A 25,380-nucleotide genomic window follows, 5' to 3' on the forward strand; every position below is an offset into this window, starting at 1 on the left:
GAGGGGTGGGATATCTCTTTATATAAATTTGATCAGTTTAATGCTTTGTTTTTTTAAGTTTTTTAATTGAATAGTGAATTTTTTTCTTGGATTCTGTATGGGGTCATCATGCATCTACTTGGCTAAGTAGGTCTTATTTGGTACCAAACTGGCCCATCGAGCCAAGTCGGACCAAGCTTTAGAACAATAGTGTTGGGCCTTTGTCCATTGTCTTGTAATATACTCAAAGGAAAATAATACTAAGTATAGTTGGGTTGTTGTCCACTAAATAATAGAAGTAAGACATGCCAGTGTTGTATATAGCTTGGCTACTAGCCACTAAATCCTATGCTATTAGAACAATAGAAATAAAATATATAAACTAAACCCTCATAGAGAGGGGGACATAAGATTCTTCATGTTATTCATGCACTTCAAGGAAATGGGATGGTGGATGTCTTCTCCAGCCTCGTGGTCTTCCCTTTGTCTCTCATCCCTAGCTTTTGGAGCAAGCTCTGAACCTTGGAGGGCTTTCAACAAGTAGTATGTAGTATTCATCATTGAATTGTTGTAGCTTTCCTTTGATACCATTCAATAGGGGGTTCTTCTTTGAGGTTGATTCCATGTGACATGTTATCATTTCTTTGGCATGCTATTATAGATCTGGGTCAAAGAGGGGTTGTTCTTCTTGTTTCTTGAAAACTCTGCATTGGGGATGATGTGAGACAAGTCCTTTTCTATATGCTTGTTGTTGGTAGCAACTTTTTGTCCATTAACCTGCTCCTCCATGTCAGGCCAGGGTAACTCCAGAATGAGCGGGAGAGAAAACTGATATATATTATTCATTAGCTAACTCATATTTATATACATAAATACAACGGATCAATTCATCTTCCTGATGACTGTCCAGTTCACCCATCCGTTTCGGATTAGGTGTCAACATTCCCCCCCTTAATCTGAAGGGATGTTGGTGAGTCCAAGCATCGTTCTGAATCTTTCAAGCTTTTCTCTTCCAAGCGCTTTGGTGAAGATGTCTGCAATTTGCTCGTTTGTGGAACAATGACGGAGATGGATTGTTTTGGCCTCAACATGATGTCGGATCAGATGATATTTAGTATTGATGTGCTTAGTACGATCATGGAACTTTGGGTTCTTGGCCAACTTTATTGCAGATGTGTTATCAATCATGAGTGGAGTTGATTGTATTTGTTTTACCTGCAAATCTTCAAGAATTTTCCTGAGCCACACAATTTCTTTCGTTGCTTCAGCTGCTACCACATATTCTGCTTCTGTTGTGGAATCTGCTGGTACTGATTGTTTGCGTGATCTCCAGGAGACAACTCCTGATCCAAGACTCATAGCATATCCTGAAGTAGATACCCCAGTTTCTTTGTCTCCATCGAAGTATGAATCAGAGTATCCAATCAAGTTGAAGTCGTCCACCTATGTATACTTGATTCCAAGGTCTTGAGTTCCCTTCAAGTACCTTAGCACTCTTTTTCCAGCATACCAATGTCCCTCACAAGGCTTTTGCATAAACCTGGAGAGGATTCCAACAGCAAATGAAATGTCTGGTCTGGTAGTAGTGAGGTAGATGAGACTTCCTACAAGCTGTCTATACTTTGTTGCATCCTCAAATTCCTTTCCTTCAATAGATGTGAGCTTCAAGTTTTGTTCCATTGGAGTACAAAGGGGATTGCACTCTGTCATGCCAAATCTGTTTAACAAATCTCCAATGTATTTCTTTTGAGAAAGAAATATGGACTTTGGATGTTGGGTTACTTCAATGCCAAGATAGTAATGAACATAGCCCAAATCAGTCATTTCAAAAAATTTTCCTAATTCTTTCTTTATGGATGCAATATAGCTTTCATTGTTCCCTGTCATTAAAAGATCATCTACATATACCACAAGATATACAACTGTTTTGCCAACTTTCTTGATAAATAAAGTTGCATCATCAAGATCAAAATGATTGAAGTTGAGTTTCAGAAGATGCTCAGTTAGTTTTTCATACCAGGCTCGTGGTGCTTGTTTGAGGCCATACAAGGACTTCACAAGTTTGCATACTATGTGTTCATGTCCTTTCATAGCAAATCCTTCAGGCTGGGACATAAAAACATTCTCTTTTAAATCTCCATTCAAGAATGCAGTTTTTACATCCATTTGATGGACTTTCCAACCGTTCTGAGCAACTAGTGCAAAGAGTGTCCGGATGGTGGCCCATTTTGATGTGGGAGCAAAAGTTTCCTCATAATCGACCCCTTCCTTTTGTGCAAAACCTTTCGCCACAAGCCTAGCTTTGTGCTTGTCAAGTGAGCCATCATCTTTGTACTTGTTCTTGTAGACCCACTTGCAGCCAATTGGTTTGATTCCAAATGGAGGATCAACCAGCTTCCAAGTGCCATTTTTTATGAGGGCATCATACTCCTTCTGCATCGCTTCTTTCCATTCATCATGAGAAGCAGCTTCTTTGAAGGAAGTTGGTTCAAAATCTGTAGACAAGTTCAATTCACAATCATAAGTAACATCCATATCAACAGGTGAATTAGAGTTATCTACATCACCTCCATCTTGTCGGTTTGTATTTCTGGTTCCTGTTTTTCCAATTTCATCAGGATGAACACTTTCAAGTGTCTTTGTCAGCCACTTTGGGGGACCTTTCTAAGATGGTCCAGGCTGCTCTGTTGATTGAGTTGGATCTGAATCAAGATTGAGTCTCCCAATTCTATCAATTACATCACTTAAAGCATCATCCGTTGTTGGAGTGTCATGCAGGGGAGATTGTTCTTCAGAAGAAGATTCCACATGTTGATCTAGTATAGGAATCCCCCCTTCAAGATGTGGAATTTGATTATCAAACTCTTGAAATGATTTCGGTTTTGTGAATCTATCCAAGCGATCAAGTTGCCGCTCAACAACACTGTCAGATTTGGATGATTCAAGAAAAATGACATCTCTAGATAAAACAAACTTTTTATTTACTTCATCATAGAGGCGGTATGCTTTAGATGTGTTTGAATACCCCAGGAAGATACACTTACGACTTCTAGCACCAAGTTTGTTTCTATGTACCTTTGGTATTAAAGCATAACAGGTGGAACCAAAGATCCTGAGATGTTTTACCGAAGGAACATGTCCATACCACAATTCATAAGGAGTCTTTTTTCTTATAGCACTAGATGGACATCTATTCTTTATATATGCAGTATATAGAACAGCATCAGCCCAAAACATTGTCTTTACATTTTTGAAGAAAAGCATGGATCGTACCATATTCAAAATTGTTTTGTTCATTCTTTCAGCTACACCATTCTGTTGAGGATTATAAGGCACAGTTGTTTGATGTTTAATCCGATGTTGGCGAAGATAGTGTTCAAATTCATTTGATGTATATTCTTTTCCATTATCAGTGCGAATAGACTCAATATGAGATTGTGCATCATTTTCAATCCACTTATGAAAATTCTTGAATGTTTGAAAAGCATCAAATTTGTTCTTCAATAAATAAACCCAACACATTCTGGTGTAATCATCAATAAATGTCATGATATATTTATTTCCATTTGCAGAAGGAACAGGCATTGGACCACATAAATCTGAATGAATGAGTTCAAGCTTCCTATGTGCTCTTGAATGTGAATCATGAAAAGACTGTTTGCTATGCTTTCCTAGAATGCAAGCATCACATTGCTTATGTTTACTAGGAATTGTAGGCAAACTAGCAACACCATTTTTCTTCAACAAGCGGAGACTATCATAGTTTAAATGTCCAAATCTAGCATGCCATAATAAACTTGATGGAAGTGTACCTTCTTCATGATGAGAAATATATGAAAAATATTGTGCATGAGCAGAAGTTCCTTGCAGTTTAAGAAGTTTTTCTTCTTCTATACCCCTCATGACAAGTGAGTGGTCAGATGCCTTTCTTACCTCAAGCTTGCCATCAAACATATGAATGGAGTGACCTTGCTGGCGGATGTGCACTAGGGACAGCAAGTTTCTCTTTAGCTGTGGGAGATATAGAACATGGTCCAGAAGAAAGTCTGGAAGACCAGGCAGTTTAAGCCTGACTGTGCCAAGCCCTGATGGCTTGATTTTTGACTGATCTGCAAAGTATACTGCTCCATCAACATTATCAGTGAAATCCTCAAAACAATCTTTCCTATGAGTGATATGACAGGTTGCTCCTGAATCAAGCAACCAGTCATTTTTCGAAGAAGCAAGTGAAGCATTAAACAAATCTTCATTTACTCCAATTTTACATTCTGCCTCAACATAGTGAGCGGATTCAGGTGCTTTACCTTTGTCTGTGTCATCAGTTTTACCTTTCTACTGGTTTCTTCTCTGCTCAACCTTGTCCCATGGTAGCTTGCATGTAGAAGCATCATGTGATCAATTTCGTTTGCAGCGAATGCAATGCAGATCTGCCTTTTCTGCTTGGGATGTCTGCCCCCCCTGCCTCTGAAGTATCTTCCTCTTCCTCTTCGTCCACCTCTTCCTCTTGTAGAATCTTGAGCAGGATGCTTTTCTTTATGAGCAAGGCAAACAGTCTCTTCAGAAGATTCAGGGATAGTTTTCTTTCCAAAGGCTTTCTCTCTTTCAACAAACTTTTTCACAAGAGAGTCAAAGGTTATATCTTTAAGATTTCCATTTGCTTGTAAAGACTTAAGATAATTGGAGTAGGTAGGATAGAGTGCTTTGAGAAAGGCAATAAGAGAGATATCCAGCTCAACCTTAGTGGATTTAATATCATGCATTATAGACTTTATTTCAGATGCAAGAGCAAGAGGATCATTATTTTTCAGTTCAAGAGTGAAGAGTTTAATCATGAGCTGAACAACTTCAAGTGCAGAATGTGTATCATAGAGTTCTTTCAGCTTTTGTAAAGCTTCAAAGGCAGTGGAATAGGATGAAATATGACGACTTACTTCTTCATTTACAGATGCTGCGATCAATGCATAAGCTTTGCTGTTCTTGTTTTCCCAAATGGCAAGTTCTTTATCTGATGTAGGCTGCACAGGGTCTTTGTCTTCTTCTCCGACACACACTCCTTTCCACAACTCATTGTAGATGAGGGTGTGTTTTACAATTCGAGACCATTCTGAATAGTTCTCCTTGCCAGTGAGAACTATTCCTACCATAGAAATGATTGAATGCATTCTGTAAAAAAATATCTCTGCTAAAAAAAACTTTTGTTGATAAAAGACTTCTAGGTTAGTGGAGGTAAAACCAAAATGTACAGTTGTTATTTGTCGGTGAAATGATATCGTGATATGAATCACAAACCAGAAATATCATCATTCTGCCTTATAAAATCTCAAGCAATCCTCTTTCTTGTCCCTAAATATCATAATGCTGACTTATGAAAAAAATCGAACTTCATTTACTGCTGCAATAATATCACTTTGACTTCAAACATTAAAAATCTCGAACTTCATTCCCATTTGCTGTTGCAATAATATCACTTTATGCTTTAAGACAACATTATAAAAACTGTGCAACTGCCTACAACATCAATGGCAGATCAAAGGTCGGCTGACTACAACATCAACATTGCAATGAACAGACCAGAGAACTGTGCAACAGAATCTACTGAAAAATTGAATGTCTTTAAAAGACTGAACAAAATCCCGACATTGAAGCTAATTTTAAGAAAATTCGCCAAGGAAATTCCGTGGAGGCCGCACCATTTAACTGATCAAAACAAATAAAACGCAGTCGCAGTCATTCTTACACCATTCTTACAATAAAAACGCAGTCAGCTTCAAGATCTCCCATTACTCGCCATGGTTTAGGTGTTTCTGCAATGCACCGTGTGGGCAGTACAGGGAATACTTCAAATTCGTCCCATCCTCGAAGAGAAAAGCGGTTAACTTATGTGTTAAATGATGCAAATGATTCCAGACAGCAGAGACGACAGAATACGATTTTTATAGGAGAGCAGATGCGATTTGCTGAAGAGAAGTTGCCCTAGAAACAAAACGAATTTTGGAGAGAGGAGATAGTGCAATGAAGTTTGAACATAGGCTACACAGCGCTTTTCAACACAATAATGATATTATTGTTGTGTGTGCTTTGCTACAACGGTTCACGCTTTGCAGTAGAAAGTCTTGAAAGGATTATTTGGAATACAAGCGCAGGAACCCACAACAAATACATGAGCAGGAAATACATGAGCGGATTCAGGTGAACGTTCATAAAAAAACAATGCGCAGAATAAATGAGCGATTGTTGATGAGTAATAACCGATACATTCAGGTATTGATGCGCAGAGAGGGGCAGCATTTTCAGGCAAGCATTTATAAAAAACAATGCGCAGACTCCAGGACAGAGGCACGGATGCACAGAGAAAATGGATGCGCAGTCTCTCAGGACAGAGGTTTCATGAGGCAGCAGAAACCTGGCAGAGGCAGGAGTTACAGCTATTTCTGGGACCTGTGCTCTGATACCATGTCAGGCCAGGGTAACTCCAGAATGAGCGGGAGAGAAAACTGATATATATTATTCATTAGCTAACTCATATTTATATACATAAATACAACGGATCAATTCATATTCCTGATGAATGTCCAGTTCACCCATCCGTTTCGGATTAGTGTCAACACTCCAGTTTGCCAAGATTATGAACTGCGTTGTATTTGTGCCACTTATTGAAACCTTGTGCTATACATTGAGACTCACCTTTTTGCATTTGGTTCTAGTTGTTTCAATAGAATCTTCCTGAATGCTTATCTTTAGTGATTTATATCCGTAAATTCTTTCGCCTAAACATATGTAAATAACAACCTTTTATTTTATTAAGAATCTTTCAAAGTTTAAAGCACTTTCTTACAAAAAGTTCACTGGTCATCCAAATCATTAAAATCAACAAAACATTATAGATGCTTTGGCATAACCAATTGGCCTTAGGTTATCTCAAAGGACAACAGGTTGGAAGTAGACTCTAGAAGACCCAACCCCTATTCATATCTATCATGATATTCTTTGGGATTCCAAATATCAACCACATTTCTATAAAAATTGTCATGGGATCATGTTACCAACATATCAAATTATCTTTCATAAAAGAGCTCCCTGAATGTCTCAAGAGGTTGCACCAGCATACTCTGAGTAGGAAATTGGTTTGGTGAAGACTCATTCACCTATATTAGAGTTTATGGGAGTTTGGCCAATCCTCATGTGGTACCTCTATTCAATCACGATAAACTTCTTACTAGAGAGATAGCATATCAGACTGTGGGAAATGGTATTTCTAAAGTTTTGAAGGAATCCAATAAAAATATGTGGCCTATCTTTCCATCCTAGTTTGGTATATATGCCTTAGATAACTATAAGCATGCAGTGATTTAAATAAAGGTCATTCAAGATCTTGATTTTCCTACTATACCCAACAGACAATATGATCCTCACCAAGTGGTTAAAAAGATTACAGTTGCATCAAGTATCAGACAATTTGCCCATGAACCTGATAAGTTTGATGATTTGTTTGAGGGAGATTCTTCTTATTCAATGGTTGTACACAAAGCAGAGCAACATTTAACTCCAGAGGAAATGAATTATTTCACTCAGTACAGGGTCTCTAGGCTGGCAAATCTTCCTATGGATTCATTACAGATTCCTCGGGAGATCATTGTTCATGATGATGTTGTGATTATTGATTCTACAAAATCTATTGATACTTCTCAACCAAGAGAAACAATTTCCTCTTCTTCTTCTCAAGCAGAGGGTTTTGTGCCTAATGCTAGGTTAGAAGAAATATGGGAAGAATATAATCAAGCTCTTAATTCTAAGGCTGATGAATCTCAGGTTGCCAAGACTCCTCTGTAGAGCTATAACTAGGGTCTCTCACACCACCAATTATTCCACATTATTAAGTCAATCCGGGATCGTTTTGTTCTTGCAAGGAGTAACTCAATCCGAGGCTGTTCTATCCAAGTAGTGCTCGGCAGTATAGCGTTCTAATAACTTGAAAGGAAACAAACACTAAGCTGTAACTAAATCAATTCAGGAAATGAAATCACACAAGGCAGATGATCAGTCAAGGGTACGGAACCAATAACCCTTCCCTTTAGAAACTGATAAAGAAAGAAAACCAAAGCATGGGCTTATAGGTCAGGGAGCTAGGCAGCGTCTTGCTGGGCTCACGACAGCCTTAGGCCTGCTATCACGCAAAAGCAATAAAGGCAGATTGGCGAAAGTAAACTGGGACAACAATCCTTAAAATGGAACAGCAGTAAAGAAATGGAACAGCAGTAATGAAAGGGAACAGCAAACTATCATAAACAGGAAACGTCAATCATATAAAATGGAACGGCAAACCCAAATGGAACAGCAACCCCGAAGTATGTACACGGTCTATACTACTGCGGCGATCCGAGAGTAATGTGTGATGTGACTGTGTTTCTGAATAAGATAATATTATCTTCAAGCCTCACAAATACTTATTTCATATGAATCCAATAATGATAACATTCTTACCAATATCTTGCTGTAGAAATGCAATTCGAATAGATTCAGTTTGTGTAATACAGAGACGTGAATTAAAGAACTTATTCGGATTTCAGATATTAATTAAGAAACATAGTCTATCAGAACAAAGAGATATCGGATTACTGCAATGAAAGAAATATGCAAACCACACAAATCACCGTATGATACAACAGCGAGTGACCGTCGGAGCTGGGCCCTTGGCTACGATGGTACACTGCTTAGAGTTATTTCAGATGTAGAAGCGAAGTGAACACCAAATCCTTTATATTGATTGCATTAACAAAAGTGTACAAAATCAGATCTTACAAAAGCTCAGTGATGAAAATCGTTCTGAGTTTTTAATTAACTAACAGTCCTCCCCCACGCTCGGTGGCGTGGTGCCTTTATATAACAGAAATGACGGAGATGTCTAGATACAAAAGATAAACTTAAAGCAGCGATCCCTCAGGATCGAAGATCCTGAGGGATTCGCTATTCGTTCGGGTCTCCTCTTTCCTTCTTGCGTTCTCCGTCACGATATCCTGCATCCTTTTCCTGGGTTATTCGGCTCCAATTTTGCTTGATCTTGTCCGCATCCGGTTCTCTGTCGATGGGGTAGGAGTTACTTCCCTTGCGCTTCTCGTTTTCAATCGATAATCCCCTATTTCCGCGTCCTTCTGCATAGAAAACATCGATTATTAGTAATTAAGCTTTATTTGCCCATTTTTACACAATTTACCAAAACCCTTATGTTTTTAGGCTCAATATGCAGAAAAGATTAGAAATAGTATTGAAAAACCACTAGATTACTTATCAAAAAGCATACCTTCCAGGTGCTCCACACACCCCCCTGCTTACCCTGTTTCATGTCCTCATGAAAACGTTGTAATTGACATGCAGGGCTGTGAGAGAGTAGGCCGGAGAAGGGATCTCTCGAAGAGGCCGACAACCATGATTAGCAACTAGATGGTCAAAGAACTGGTCTAACTGATCTGCAGGCATCTCATATAGAGCCTGATATCCAGGTGCAGGATGCCAAACAATTGGACTGCGAAACCGATATCCCAACCAAAATGGGCCTGCTCACAGAATCCGTTCCCCATAGAGACTCAATCGACTGGCAGCCAATTCAAAATTCTCAAAGTTAAAGGGTTCCCTGACCTGGATGTTTGGGTTAGAGGTTCGGTATCGAAACTTTGCAGCATGGAAGGCCTGGTCTTTAATAGTCAGGAAATACTCCAGACCATTTCGGATCAAGTCTTCATGCATGGGACCTAATATCTTCATGACACCTGGGATCCTCATCATACTCCTATGCTCTCTCCATAATGTTGCTGGGTCCCTAGGTTCAGCTCGTACCCAAAGGTCTAAACTATTTTCTTGCCTCTGAAAGATGTTGTAAGCTTTAAACCATTTTAACTGATTCACCCCAAATGAGATAAAGGCTTGAAATTGTATAACGCCAACGAAAGGGCCAGGATTCAAATCAGTTTCCTGGTCTAAGACAAGGTTGTGCAAGTAGAATTCACATAACAATCTTTGAACTTTAACTCCATAGTGCTTGCAGCAATCTATAAAATCATTAACAGTGTTGATATGGATGGGTGCTCCTGCCCTAACAGCTTTTATTTTTAATCTCAAATAACGTTCAAGCAAAAACAAAGCATAATTTTTAGCAAGGGCTCTACAAGTCAAAACATCAGTATACAAGGAACACAAGGCGTCCATCTGCTTAACAACACTATCTAGTTGACGAGTTACCTTAGCAACCTTTTCCTGCTCCTTCTGCCATCCTTCAAAGGCCTGGCTTTCAGACTGACTGATGTTTCGAAGTTGCTGTTGGAGCTCCTCATATCTTTCCTTGGGGACCGTCTGTTCTCGCAACTGCTCGGCCTCCTGCTGGGCTTCCTTCATCATTTTATGCAAGGTTCTGGTTTTCAGGTCTTTCTTCCAGGCAGCCGTAGAGGCTGGAAGTTTAACCTGGACCTTCCTATTGCGTTGCTTCGAATTTAGGACCCGAATTACACCCGAGGGGGGTGTTTCCGTTTGAACCTTTTTGCTATCCGTCTCCTTTTTGATGCGAACAAAGGGTTGGTGTGGTCCTCCTACCACCGGAGCCTCTTGCTGTTCCATTGGAATGTCCATTCGTTCCTCCAGGCCAGATGGAACAGCAGTTTCTATTGGAACAGCACCCTGTTCCTCATTAACATTCGGAACAGCGGACTGTTCCTCAACAGTAGGTCTCCTGATGGGGTTTCGTCCTTCAAAACGAACCCTAACCCTCGGGGTTCTTGCTGTCGTGGTCCTTTTCTTTTGCCTTGTAGTTTTTTGTATTCTCAGACTGGCTTTCAACATTCTGATTTGTTGCCGAAGTCTGGCTATCGTGCCCAGCATCCTCTGGTGCTTCTTCTTCAATTTTGCAATTTCCCTAGCCTCGGCAGAGGGTTTGGCCTTTAATTTTACTCCTTCTTCCTCTCTCAGAACATCTTCCGGTGCCCTGGGGACAGATTGTCCCGAATTGATGTTTTCTGCTTCATTACCGGGCAGGTTTCCTTCCCCTGCTTCTTCTGCATGCCCTTCTTCAGGTAACTCTTCTTCTGTGGGACCGTCAGGGATGCCTCCTGGACTGGAGGCTTAGCCGTATTCTCCCATGTTGGCCAGAACTGCCGCCAATTCCTCTTCTCCTGGATGGTCTTGCAACGGGCTACCCATAGATTGTGCATTTCCTTCCTCAATTCCTTCTCCTGGCTGGTTAGTTCCAGCCTCTAATTGCTCAGCATTTCCTTCTCCTGGCTGGTTAGTTCCAGCCTCTAATTGCTCAGCATTTCCTTCGGGTAATTCACCTTCCTCTTCCGAAGGTTCGTCCTCGATTTCGATTGGTTGGGTCACAGTTTTCTGAATCTTTTCCAACCTTCCCCTTATTCGAACCAGTCGAGCTGACTTCCTGGGTCTTTTCGGCAGGTTGGGAGTGCCAACAGGTTCTCTAGGTTCCTCTGGTCGTTCCGGCGTATCGGAGGATCGCTTCCGTTTCGACACAGCCTGTTTTTCTGCCGCCGACTTCTTACGTTTCTCTGGTTGTTCCGGCGTGCTAGAGGACGGCTTTCGTTTTGAAACAGCCTACTTTTCTACTGTTGGCTCCTTGTGTTCTTCTGAACGTTCCAGTGTGTTGGAGGTTCGAGGTAAAGCCAGTCCCATTTTGACTGTTTCAACCAATTCCTCCCAAGTGTCTTGTTGTTGGGAAAGACTGTGGCTTATTATGAGCCGAATCAGTCCGTGGTGGCTAACAACCATCTCTGTGTGCTGAGCTTTCTTAAAACTTCGGGCCGCATCATGTAATAATGAATTTAAAAAGGCAGGGAGATTTACAGAGCATTTTCCCTTCAAAACAGCTAGAAGTTTTAAGTGACGAGCCCTTACCACATCTTTCCTCCCCTCGCAGGTGATATAGCTCTGCACTATTTTCGCCAGCTCGGTCCAGGGTTCCCCCAGTGTCGTCGGCAGAACTCCTTTCCCTTTGACTGTCAGAATTTGGCCTTCGCTTTGGAAAATTTCCATTGCTTTCTGCAGTCTTTCCTTCTTCAGCTCCCATCTGGGTCCGACAGCTGGTAATCCTGAGGTTTCTGCAATGATGTCCTCCGTGACTTCTATCCGCTTTCCTCTGACTATAGAGTGGTTTTCCTGCAGATTTTGCAGGAATTCCAACGCTACAGCCTCGTTCGATTCTTGCAGGCGGTTGAAGTAATTCAAACATCCTGCATTTTCCAGAATTTCGCGGGCAGCATCAGATGCGATCAGCTTGTGCGGTTCTCTTCGGATTGTTTTCCCGCCCATAGCTTACTCTCAGAAATGAACTCGGGAATGGAACAGCAACTGTCCGCAGTATTTACCAAACAGGGAGGATACTCGATGCTATTTTAGGAAGGATTTTTGCAGAGCATGCATCAAAGAGAAAGATCGTGGGTGGCAGTCCGTAGAATGAGATCATCATACCGTTAAATCGTGTTGTTATTTTGCCCGAATGATGTGCAGCCACGTAACCATTGGAGTAATGAGGTCACCTCCCCCCCGGTGATCTGATAGGCTGCCCCCAGCCGTCAAAGAGAGGAGCAGCAGCCAGTCGGGAGTCAAATCATAGAGTACAGCAGATGGAAATTATGCCATGTTGTAAAAAGACAGTGAAGTACCGAAATCGAGGCAGAAAAATGGATCGCTTTTAAGATAAGCCAGTGTGATATAATGAGGAACCAAGGGTTGGACGTCCGTCAACCGTACGAAGTCTCCAGTAGTCATTGTCAATTCCGTTGCCATGATTGGTGATAATACTCATGCGATAATTATATCAGGGTGTGACATATGATACATGCAAAGGAAATAAAAGACAAACAGACTTAAATATCATACCTGTTGGTGTAAATATTACGACTCCAATGCCATTAACAGAGCTCTGCTGCCAACAGGTGTTCATAACCTTGGCAAAGTTGTTTATCTCACCCTCTGGAACCATTATCCTTTGTGTATGTACTGAAGAGTGCTTCGTCAAAATGCAGGCCATTATGCTGGCTTGGTGACCAGATAACCATAATGCCATTCACAAGGTAGGCACAAAACGTGGTCAGGCCGGCTCGTGATGAGACCTCCTGTTCCAAGGTTTGCTTGTTATTTTTCCTTTGGACCATATCCCTGGTGTGGTGGCCGTAATGGGAATGCCACTTCGCTTCCATCCTTATGATCATGGTAGGCTGGCTCTGAATGAGACCCCCTATCCTGCATTTGACGATTTCATATCTTTATTTTTATTTTTCTTTTGTTCTTCTTTTGCAGCACACTTCTTTTTCTTTGTTGAATTACACATAAGGGTGGCTCCGCACTCCTTAAGAGCGGGGAATGGTGGAAGAAGTCTTACAATCCCAACAGACAGATATAAATGTTTGCTCATATTCCTCAATGATGATCAAAGAAGTTTTTAGGGAAATCGACATGATAAAAATTGCCAAACCATGGTTCAGGAACAAGATAATGACAGTAAAGACGAAAGTTAGTGTCGCTCCTCTTATCTTCTTATATCTGCTGACTGTTAAAACAATAGCGATTTATGATATGCAGGTTTCGGTATAACATGCTTTTAAGTTCATTGCATAATGTCATTGCTATATCTAAAGGATTTAGGAGAGCATAATCGCAAGACGTCCAAATAGATGGTGTCTGAGCATGTGGATGATTCGTCTTGCGGAAAATAGCGGAATTAAAGACATTTTGCATCTTGAAAAAAAGGAATATGCGAGTGCTGTTCCTTTTTGCAAAGGAACAGCAAAAATCCTACACGGGCTGTTCCTTTTCGCAAAGGAACAGCAAAAATCCACACGGGCTGTTCCTTTTCGCAAAGGAACAGCAAAAATCCACACGGGCTGTTCCTTTTTGTAAAGGAACAGCAAAAACCAAAAGTGTTGTTCCTTTTCACAAAGGAACAGCAGAACGAAAAAGTGTTGTTCCTTTTTGCAAAGGAACAACAAAAATTCCAAAATGCCAAAGTGCTGTTCCTTTTTGCAAAGGAACAGCAAAAATTCCATAACACAAACGTGCTGTTCCTTTTCGCAAAGGAATGACAAAATAAAAAGTGCTGTTCCTTTTCGCAAAGGAACAGCAAAGCAAAAAGTGTTGTTCCTTTTCGCAAAGGAACGGAAAAATAAAAACTGCGGTTCCTTTTCGCAAAGGAACAACAAAGCAAGAAGTGTTGTTCCTTTTCGCAAAGGAACAGCAAAAACAACAAGTGCTGTTCCTTTTTTTACAAAGGAACAGCAAAACACCAAAAGTGTTGTTCCTTTTTTAAAAAGGAACATCAAAATCAAACAGGTGTTGTTCCCTTTAAAAGGAACAGCAAAATCAAACCAGTGCCTAACCAAAATACTGCAAACAAAAGATGAAAAGAACATATGTACAGGATGTTATGTACAAATTACGAAAAACAAATTGCTTAAGTTATGGGCGAGGAAGGTTTCACTTCCTCTCCTAGGATCTCCAAATCAGTATCTTGCTGAAGCTGTTGACAAAAGGATTCCCGAGTAAGGGGTCTTCGATAGAGACGAACTCGGTGGCCATTTACTTTGAACGTATGTCCAGAACCGTCAATCGTGGTCAGAGTGAGGGTCCCATTGTCGTGTACCTTCTGGATCTCATATGGTCCTAGCCAGCGAGTCTGGAGTTTCCCCGGGAAGTCCTGGAACTGAGAATCGTATAACAGAGCCCAGTCTCCTTCATGGAAGACTTTATTCTTTATAAGTGCATCGTGCCACTTAGCTCGCTGCTGTTGGATTAATGCTGTGTTTTGTAATGCATAGAGCCTAACCTCATCCAATTCGTTGATTTGTCGTAGTCGATTGATCTGTGCCTCATTCAGATCTAGGCCGACCTCTTGTGCAGTTCGTAGTGTTTGGATCTCAAATTCGATAGGAAAAATTGGTTGTTTCCCAAACACCAATTGATAAGGTGAATAGCCTTTCGTACTTCTCCATGTGGTTCTATAAGCCCACAGAGCTTCAGGTAGCCGAGCAGCCCAATCACGCCTGTGTGATGCGATGGTTTTTGTTAAGATTGACTCAATTATCTTGTTACTGTTTTCTACTTGTCCATTTGCCTGCGGATGGTAGGGGGTAGTAATCTTATGTTGGATGTGATAATTGTTAAGTGTTGCAGCTAGTTTGTTTCCAACAAATTGTGGTCCACCATCTGTAATCACTTCTCTTGGAAGTCCGTAACGTACAAACAAATGGAACAAAAATTGTATTACCGAATCTTCTGTAGCCCTAGCTAATGATTCAGCCTCAACCCATTTGGTAACATAGTCTGTTGCTACCAAGATGTATGTCCTTTGGTTTGAGGGTGGATTAATGGGTCCGACGAAATCGAGAGCCCATCGTTCAAATGGCTCAATAACCAGTTGTGGTCTCAGAGGCATTTCATCAGCTTGACCAGGTTTTCCTGCTCGCTGGCAGCTATCACAGGCTTGCACAAATTTTTTCGCGTCCTTAAAGATTGTGGGCCAATAGTACCCTGCCTGTAGTATTTTATGTGCTGTTCTCTTGTCGGCAAAGTGCCCCCCGCATGGTCCACTGTGACAAGCTTTTAAGATGTCTAGGATCTCGTCCTCTCGAATACACCTTCTGATTTGCATGTCTGCCCCTGTATGGAATAAATGGTCTCCAATCCACGAAAACTGTGTGCTTTTTTGAACAATTTGTTTTCGTTCCTGAGGGGTTAGGTGTTTGGGTAACTTACCAACTGCAAGGTAATTGGCGACGTCAGCATACCAGGGTGTGCGAACAGCAATGGCAAACAGATGTTCGTCAGGGAATTGATCTTCCACGGCTGCTGCTTCGCTTGATTTGGGTATTCTTGAGAGGAAGTCGGCTACAGGGTTCTCCTTGCCGGGTCGATCCTTAATTGTGATGTCAAACTCCTGCAACAGGATCAACCATCGAGTTACTCTAGCATTCGTGACAGGTTTGTTTGCTAGATATTTAATAGCAGAGTGATCTATATATAACACAACAGGGTAACCTGTAATATAATGCCTAAATTTATTAACAGCATGGATTACGGCCAAAAATTCCTTTTCAGTAACAGTATAATTGAGTTCGGCAGAGGATAAATTCTTGCTAATATAGTAAATAGCGTATGGCTTCTTATCCTCTTCTTGCCCTAGGACTGCACCGATTGCTGTATCTGAGGCGTCCGATGAGATCTGGAATGGCAGATTCCAGTTTGGTCCTCGAAGGACTGGAGCAATTGACAGCAACTTTTTCAATTCTCTAAAAGCCTGGTCGCATTTATCTGTCCACAAAAAATCGACATTACCTGTCAGAGCGTACAGAGGTGCTGTAATCCGTGAATAATGTTCTATAAAACGTCTGTAGTATTCGGAAAATCCAAGAAAACTACGTACCTCTGTTTGAGTAGTGGGGGTAGGGATGAGCAAAAGAATCTGAATTTTAGCAGGGTCTACCTGGATACCAGCTGCTGAAATGTAGTGTCCTAGGATGATTCCTTCCGTCATCATCATGTAGCACTTCTCGTGGCTAAGGCAGAGTCTGGTAGCAATGCAGCGTTGTAAAACTTTTTCCAGGGTACCCAGAGCTGGATCAAATTCATCCCCATATGGTGTGAAGTCGTCCATATACACCTCAAGTCCATCGTTTATTAGATCTGCAAAAATACTAAGAATAGCCCTTTGAAATGTAGCAGGGGCATTACATAGGCCGAAGGGTAATACACGATAGGCAAACGTTCCCCAAGGGCACGTAAAGGTAGTTTTATCCTGGTCTTCAGGGGCAATTTGGATTTGGTTATATCCACTGAAGCCATCCAAAAAGGAGAAAAATTTCTTCCCTGCTAACGTGTCCAATACTTGATCTATAAATGGGAGGGGAAAGTGATCCTTTTGTGTAGCCTTGTTTAACTCCCTGTAATCGACGCAGATTCTCCATTTTCCGTTTTTCTTTGGTACCACCACAAGGGGAGAGACCCATTTACTATCAGAGATAGGGTAAATAAAGTTAACATCTAAGAGCTTCTGAAGTTCATCTTTCACTATCTCTTTTAGGTGTGGGTTGAGTCTCCTTTGTGGCTGACGGACAGGTCTTGCGTCTTTCTCTATATAAATGTGATGGGTGCATAATTGAGGATCAATCCCCTTCATGTCGGGGTAATCCCACGCAAATGCATCTTTGTATTTTTGTAACAGATTAACAAGTTTTATCTCTTTATCTGGTGTAAAATTGGCGTTAATATTCAAAGTTTTACCAGGTTCAATTTCCACTACTTTAGTATTAGCAACAGCAGTTACTGGTATTGTCTGTTCATGCGGATCTTTTAAGGGATCTTCTTCTAGCTCGTTGTCAAATGCTGCCTCTATCATAAGACACTGCATATGTTTTCTAGCTTCAGTTTGACTAATAAAATTGTTAATGGCGTCGTCTTCTGTTTGATCCTTGAAGTCTAACGCCTTCTGTATGGTTAATGGAGATCTGATGTTGTTAGCGAGATATGATACAGGATAAGGGTTAGTTTTAATCATTGGTAGGCTTGGCTGAGCTGGAGGGTACAAAATTAAATTTTTGACATCGGGTCCTTTAGCTACGGTCATGTTTCCCTGCTGGTAGCCAATGTAGGCATCGGCCGTAGCAAGCCAGGGTCTGCCTAGGATTAACGGATGTCCATCTAGTCGGGTTTTAGGATTAATTACCAGGAAATCTGTGGGATACTCCCATGAATCTACGAAAACCATGACATCATTCAGAGTACCTTCTGGTCAAACCACAGATCGATCTGCCAATTCTAACAGAGTAGAGGTAGGTTCTACTGACGTAATGCCAAGCTTTTGGCAAGTGGAGGTTGTCAAAATGTTGATTGCAGCTCCCAGGTCGACCAGGGCGTTAGTCAGGGTTTGGCCATAGATTTGAACGGTTACAATTGGGTTCCCGGGATCTTCATATTTGATAGGTGTTTCCTTTCCTGATAATAGGTCGGATAAAGTACCAACTACTTGGACTCTAGGGTTAGTATTTGTATTCCTCCTTGATTTTTTGATGCATAATTCCTTTATGGTTTTCGCATATATAGGAATATCTTGTATAGCTTGGAGGAATGGAATCTTTATATACAAATTTTGTAATTCTCCCAGAATGTCAAAGTCTGGAGGTTGTATAGGTCGAGATATGACTAATCGTTCTGGGAAAGGAGGAGAGGATGTGCTTGGTTGTTTATTGTTTTGCTCTTTGTCTTCATCCTTCCGTTGTGGGGGTTGTTCTACAGGTAACTGATTTTCAATATGAACCATTTTGTCTCCCTCTGTTTCTACTATTCGTCCCGATCTTAACTGAAGATCGTTGCACTCCCTTAGGTCAGACTCAATCTCTGATGTGTCTATGATTTGAATGGATTGGACTGGCCTATTATTAGGATTGGGGTTGGGTTGGGCTGGGAGTTGCGGTCTCAGATTAGACTGGGAATTTTGTGGTAAGGCTGGTAGAGTTGGTTGAGGGAGTGGGATTGATCCTGCTAGCTGATATGTCGGTCTTGGCCAGCTTGTCTGCCAGGATGAGCCTTACGAAGTGGAAGGGGTCCACTGTGGAGGATAGGAACTATTCTGCCAATATGGTGGAGGATAAGGGCAGTTTGGCCAACCAAATTGGGACATCCAAGGATTCGGAGTAGGAAACATTTGAGGTGACCAATTTGAAAACGGGGGTTGGGACTGATTTTGCCACATGTTCTGTTGTTGAGTGTTGAACTGCGGGGGTTGAAAAGAAGAGGAGGGGTCTGAAAACATACCTGGTTGCCTAGGCTGCCATTGACGACGCTGGTTAACAAAATATGCTGGTTCTGACTCCTCTTCTGCTTCTTTGTATACTGCCTTCAGACCAGGAAGTGAAGGGCAGCTTTCGGTCAGGTGGTCCTTGGTGCATATAGCACATATTTGGACTGTATCCAGCGGGCATTCTTTGTGACTGTGCTTCTTCCTGCATCGTGGGCAAAAGATGGCTAGATTCTGCTCTGCCTCGGCTTGCTTCTGTTTGGCCTGCACAATGTCAAGTTGTGTAGTTAGTGTTCCCAGGATATCAGTTTTAAAATTTTCTAGCAAATTTCCAAGTTCCACCCGTGTTACTCCCTCTGTTAATGTTCTGTTATCTCTGGGGAAGCGATCATATTCCGCTGGTTTTATCCTCGTGCTGCCTCTTGAGCTCCTGATACACAGATCAATGATATCAGCAAAATTTTCCTGATAAATGTCTCCTTTCCCCATGATGTTTAACGTTTCGATCCATTGCTCTCTCATACCTCTAATTAATGCAGTTTTCAACACGTTGTCAGGCAGAGGTAGTGATGCATAAGGGGATCTTTGCAAGTTATATTGGAAACGTTCCACATATTCTTCTAAGGTTTCGTTTGGTCTGGCTGACATTTGAAAGATTTCATCTTTTAGTTCCCTTGACCTACAGTAATCTTGGTATTTCTTTAAAAAGGCTTCTTTCATTTGGTCCCAATTGTTAATAACCCCACCACCTAAGCCCATAAACCATCTCAACGCAACCCCTTTTAATGTAGAGGGGAACAGTTTTAGTTTCTGGGGATCGGTGGTGTAGTCATATCCTCTACATAATACATCAAATTCGAACAAGAATGCGTCCGGATCTTCTGATGTGAGGCCATGAAATGTGGGAATATGCTGGAGAGGGATGGCTTTCATGGGTGCGTTTGTTGCAGAATCTACTATCGGATATTGCAATGTGGAGGTCTGGGTGTTTGGCTGATTCTGCGCCATGGGATCAAATATATGCCAGTAATCTTCAGGAATTTCCAAGAGAGTATTCCTTGGTTGAGGAGGGGTAGTCTTAACAGGGATTGTCTTGACACCACTCCCTTGATCAGGGATGATAATGGCCCCAACTGTCTGCGGTGAATGGATTCCTTCAACAAGGATTTTCGCAGCGCTTCCCTTGTCCGGGCTATTCAAAGACTGGTTTAATTCAATAGGAGATCTAGGTTCCTCAATTTCCCCTGTTTCTCCTTCTCCTTCACAAAGGTTACTTTGGGTCCCTTCGTGCAATGGTCCAGGAGTCAAATTTTCAATTTCTTGAAAATCCTGCTCCTCTGTTCGACTGTGCACCTCAGCAAAAGCTTCGGATGGTGATCCCGAGGCCTGAAGGGAACTAGTAGGCTGTTTAGAATTAGCTTTCTTATATCCTACTGATGTCTGAGAGTTGGCTTTCTTGTAGATTTCGTCTATAAAGGTCGTTCGTCCAAGGGTCACCGGCCCCTTGGCTTTGGATGGAGGCTTTTGATCTTTTTCTAACTTTTTCTGCTTAGTCATGCACTCCAATTAAACTACTAAATCCTATTTAACTGGCAATTCTACTAAGAGAGCGGACGGTGGAGCAGGGCTTTTACATGCTCCGTACGCAGGTTCTTACCTTCCGTTTTTAAAATCTAACTCGCTCCTAGCAGATTTGTGCACTACTCTATAAAGGACAAATGGCTATTACTCCTTCCCCGGCAACGGAGCCAAAATGTAGAGCTATAACTAGGGTCTCTCACACCACCAATTATTCCACATTATTAAGTCAATCCGGGATCGTTTTGTTCGTGCAAGGAGTAACTCAATCCGAGGCTGTTCTGTCCAAGTAGTGCTCGGCAGTATAGCGTTCTAATAACTTGAAAGGAAACAAACACTAAGCTGTAACTAAATCAATTCAGGAAATGAAATCACGCAAGGCAGATGATCAGTCAAGGGTACGGAACCAATAACCCTTCCCTTTAGAAACTGATAAAGAAAGAAAACCAAAGCATGGGCTTATAGGTCAGGGAGCTAGGCAGCGTCTTGCTGGGCTCACAACAGCCTTAGGCCTGCTATCACGCAAAAGAAATAAAGGCAGATTGGCGAAAGTAAACTGGGACAGCAATCCTTAAAATGGAACAGCAGTAAAGAAATGGAACAGCAGTAATGAAAGGGAACAGCAAACTATCATAAACAGGAAACGTCAATCATATAAAATGGAACGGCAAACCCAAATGGAACAGCAACCCCAAAGTATGTACACGGTCTATACTACTGCGGCGATCCGAGAGTAATGTGTGATGTGACTGTGTTTCTGAACAAGATAATATTATCTTCAAGCCTCACAAATACTTATTTCATATGAATCCAATAATGATAACATTCATACCAATATCTTGCTGTAGAAATGCAATTCGAATAGATTCAGTTTGTGTAATACAGAGACGTGAATTAAAGAACTTATTCGGATTTCAAATATTAATTAAGAAACATAGTCTATCAGAACAAAGAGATATCGGATTACTGCAATGAAAGAAATATGCAAACCACACAAATCACCGTATGATACAACAGCGAGTGACCGTCAGAGCTGGGTCCTTGGCTATGATGGTACACTGCTTAGAGTTACTTCAGATGTAGAAACGAAGTGAACACCAAATCCTTTATATTGATTGCATTAACAAAAGTGTACAAAATCAGATCTTACAAAAGCTCAGTGATCAAAATCGTTCTGAGTTTTTAATTAATTAACAGTCCTCCCCCACGCTCGGTGGCGTGGTGCCTTTATATAACAGAAATGACGGAGATGTCTAGATACAAAAGATAAACTTAAAGCAGCGATCCCTCAGGATCGAAGATCCTGAGGGATTCGCTATTCGTTCGGGTCTCCTCTTTCCTTCTTGCGTTCTCCGTCACGATATCCTGCATCCTTTTCCTGGGTTATTCGGCTCCAATTTTGCTTGATCTTGTCCGCATCCGGTTCCCTGTCGATGGGGCAGGAGTTACTTCCCTTGCGCTTCTCGTTTTCAATCGATAATCCCCTATTTCCGCGTCCTTCTGCATAGAAAACATCGATTATTAGTAATTAAGCTTTATTTGCCCATTTTTACACAATTTACCAAAACCCTTATGTTTTTAGGCTCAATATGCAGAAAAGATTAGAAATAGTATTGAAAAACCACTAGATTACTTATCAAAAAGCATACCTTCCAGGTGCTCCACATCCTCCACAAATGAAGGTTAAGGACACTTTCAAGAACCCTGAATAGACTCTGATAACAACAAAGGTTCTTGAGAAGCCTTTGGATGATAAAGATATAGAGATCATACTGGCGTTCCCTTCTTCTGAGGTTGTTTTAAGAATTGAGGAGATTCCTCCACTGGACATATTTTACAACCCTCAACACAAAGTTGTGGTAAAGAGGGAGAGAAAGAAAAGAAAACTTGACCAGTCCCAGGCACTAGTTCCTGGCAATGCATCTTTTGAAGTGTTATGGAAAGGATCTTTAGCAACTCCTACAAAGGAATTGGGTAGGCTTACCTAATTTACAGGTGCATATGCTTCAACTACTATTGACAAAGCCACAGAGGTGCAACAATTGCTTAAGGAGAAGGAAGAAATAATTTCTCTATTAGAATAGAGCATTGAAACTGAAAAGCAAAAGATCATTGAACATTGGCAGGGGCAGGTCACAAAGCTTCAAAACAAGTTCGACTCTCTCAGAGTTCAGTATGATGTTGATAAACAGGCCCGAGACTCACAAATTCAAGAGTTGTAGAGAAGGATTGAACATCTGAGTGTCAATCCAAAATTGGCTGAATTTAAGGAGGCTAAAGAATTGAATACTCTTCTAGCCCAACAATAGATTGTGTTTTGTAATAATCTAGTCATTATTCATGATTAGCACTGGATAGCTAGCTCCTTGGTAGACCAACTATCTGATATTAAAAATTATTTTGAAGATATATAGGAGAAAATTGTTGGTTTCTTAACATGGTAGGAAAGTGCAGAGGGAAGATTAGCCAATCTTCCCAAAATTGAAGAATCCCATAAAGAGATTATCTTCAGAGAGTGGGAAATTTGCATTAAGCAGGCAGAAGCAATAGTTTATCATGCGAGGGATATTTCAAATAATATTATTGAAGCATCCAACGATAATTTGTTCCAAGCTAATCTCATCTCAAGTTTTCCCAAGGGAGCATTACCCAATATCAAATTATTGACTAAGATGTGGCAAGAATCCTCCAAGAAATAGGTCGAGATTATCGATCAACTGATCAAAACCAACTTGGAGAGTCATTGGAATTTTTTAGTGAAACCACACAATTAGTGGCTTATGCTCCGATGCTTATCAAACACCACCATATAAATGCTGCCAGCATTGAGCGATGCGATCTTCACTAGCCAAATGTGGATAAAGCCCAAGTATCCACCTGAATTGCATAATATTATTAATATATATGAGCTTCAACAACGAATGGGAGGACAATCTTCCTCCCAAGATTAGATAATTTGTTGTAATTGATTCTAAATATGTTGTTAAATAATGAATCCATATAGGTGAGGATAGTTTTTAGATAGAGGAGGAATGACCTGTTATAGAGTTTTTGTGAACCCAACGTTTCGGACTACCAAGTGATCCCATCATTGGGAGATGCGTCAATAGATATTCTTCAGATCTTAATGATGTATCCAGGAGCTATAGTTAGGTTATATATATAGGATATTAAAGAAAATATGTAAGAAAATAGGTCAGCTAGATTTTCATTTATTTATTTAATTAATTAATTTTTTTTTTTTTTTAAATTAACTAATTAATAGGTTTATAACTTAATTGATTTTATTATTTACTTACTATGTTTATTAATTTTATTTTAGATAGATGGTTTAATTGATTTATTAATTTGATTGATTAATTAATTAATTAAGGGAATTGATTAATTAATTAAAAGAATTGATTAATTAATTAATTTTATTAACTATTCTTTATTAATATGTTTATTAGTTTATTGTATTATTCACTTGTTAGTTTGATTAATTAATTAATTTTTTGTTTGTTGATTTAATTGTTATATTTATTTCCTTAATGTAATTTTTTTTTATAATTTGATTAATTACTTTTATTATATTTTTAACTACTAATCTAATTTGTCTGATTAATTAAAATTAATTTATTAATTTCAATCATTTATTATTTGTTAATATGTCTCTTTATTTAATTTTATGTATTTATTTCATGTTTAATTATTTATTGATTTTATTTATTTGATAAATTTATTTAATTTTTAATTAATAAATCCTAATAGATTTGGTGAGTTAATGCTATAATATTATCTATCATTCCTAGAGATAATTTTCATTGTTTAATGTTATCAATTGATTATGTGTGAATTAATCACTACTAATTTATGTTTATGATGATGATGTTATGTGATTGATGATTTTGTTGATTATTATATTGATATTTTTAAGAGAGGAGGGAATAGGTTAATTTAAGGGATAAGGGTTAATTATTGATTTTTAAGATTTCAAGTAAAGGTTTCCACGTGTTACTTAGTTTTAATCCATCGTCTCGGTTCAAATTGTTCTTCCTTTTTTCTATTTCTATGGCTTCTTTGATTTTCCTTCTAAGATAGTGGTCCTCTTTTCTAACCAGTTTGACCTCTTCCATGCAGATGTAATGAGAGGAAGAGTGTCCTCTTTTCTAACCAGTTTGACCTCTTCCATGTAGATGTAATGAGAGGAAGAGTGTCCTCTTTTCTAACCAGTTTGACCTCTTCCATGTAGATGTAATGAGAGGAAGAGTGGTTCCTTTTAGTTACTTTGTTTGAAACCGCTTGAGGTTGTTATTGTATTTTCTATCTTTGTCTTTTATTATGAACTATAAATCCCCTCTCTGAGATAAGAGAAGGGGTTCTGAATTTTTGAAAGAAAAATCTTAAGCTGCACTAATATACCTAAAGTTTTTCTTAATATAAAGTTGGACCATTGCCTTTCTATCATGAGAAGATCAATGATATATCGGGTAATATTATCCTTATGTTTTTCTTTTTCTTAGAGTAGAATGGAATTCTGATTTTGTTCACAATATTGTTGTAACACCCTCCTCCCACATCTACCTAATTAACCAGCCAACCGGGGTAAACATGTGACGAGAGGCTACTATGATGGGATTCAACCTCCTAGGTGACCTTAAGGAAGTGGAATCGACGAGAACACACCATACAGACCTTCCACATCAGCAACAAGACTCCCAAGAACCATCCCAACCTCTAAGGTAACCAACCCCTGGGTCCCACTAAAGTTTTAAACCATTAAACCCCCGGACACTCCCTTGATATGGGCATGCATGCGTCCAGAAGGATCTGGATGCTCCCACAACATGGTATGCCAATGTCCAGGGACTTTTGCACTCAGTTTTGTAACTACGTCTCCAGGATTTGAGCCACTTTTTCAGGCCCAAAGCCCAGGTCACTGCCCAGAACTAAATGACACCTTCATAACAGAAAGATAACAGTGGAATGATGATACAAATGCAATTACTTGAAAAAGGGCTTGAATGGACCCCTACTAACCATGACAAGCATTTATTTAAATA

The sequence above is a fragment of the Pinus tabuliformis genome, chromosome 4_2 (genome assembly GCF_031772625.1).
Source record: "Pinus tabuliformis cultivar Carrire ecotype Pingquan chromosome 4_2, CPIR1, whole genome shotgun sequence".
Classification (NCBI taxonomy): domain Eukaryota; kingdom Viridiplantae; phylum Streptophyta; class Pinopsida; order Pinales; family Pinaceae; genus Pinus; species Pinus tabuliformis.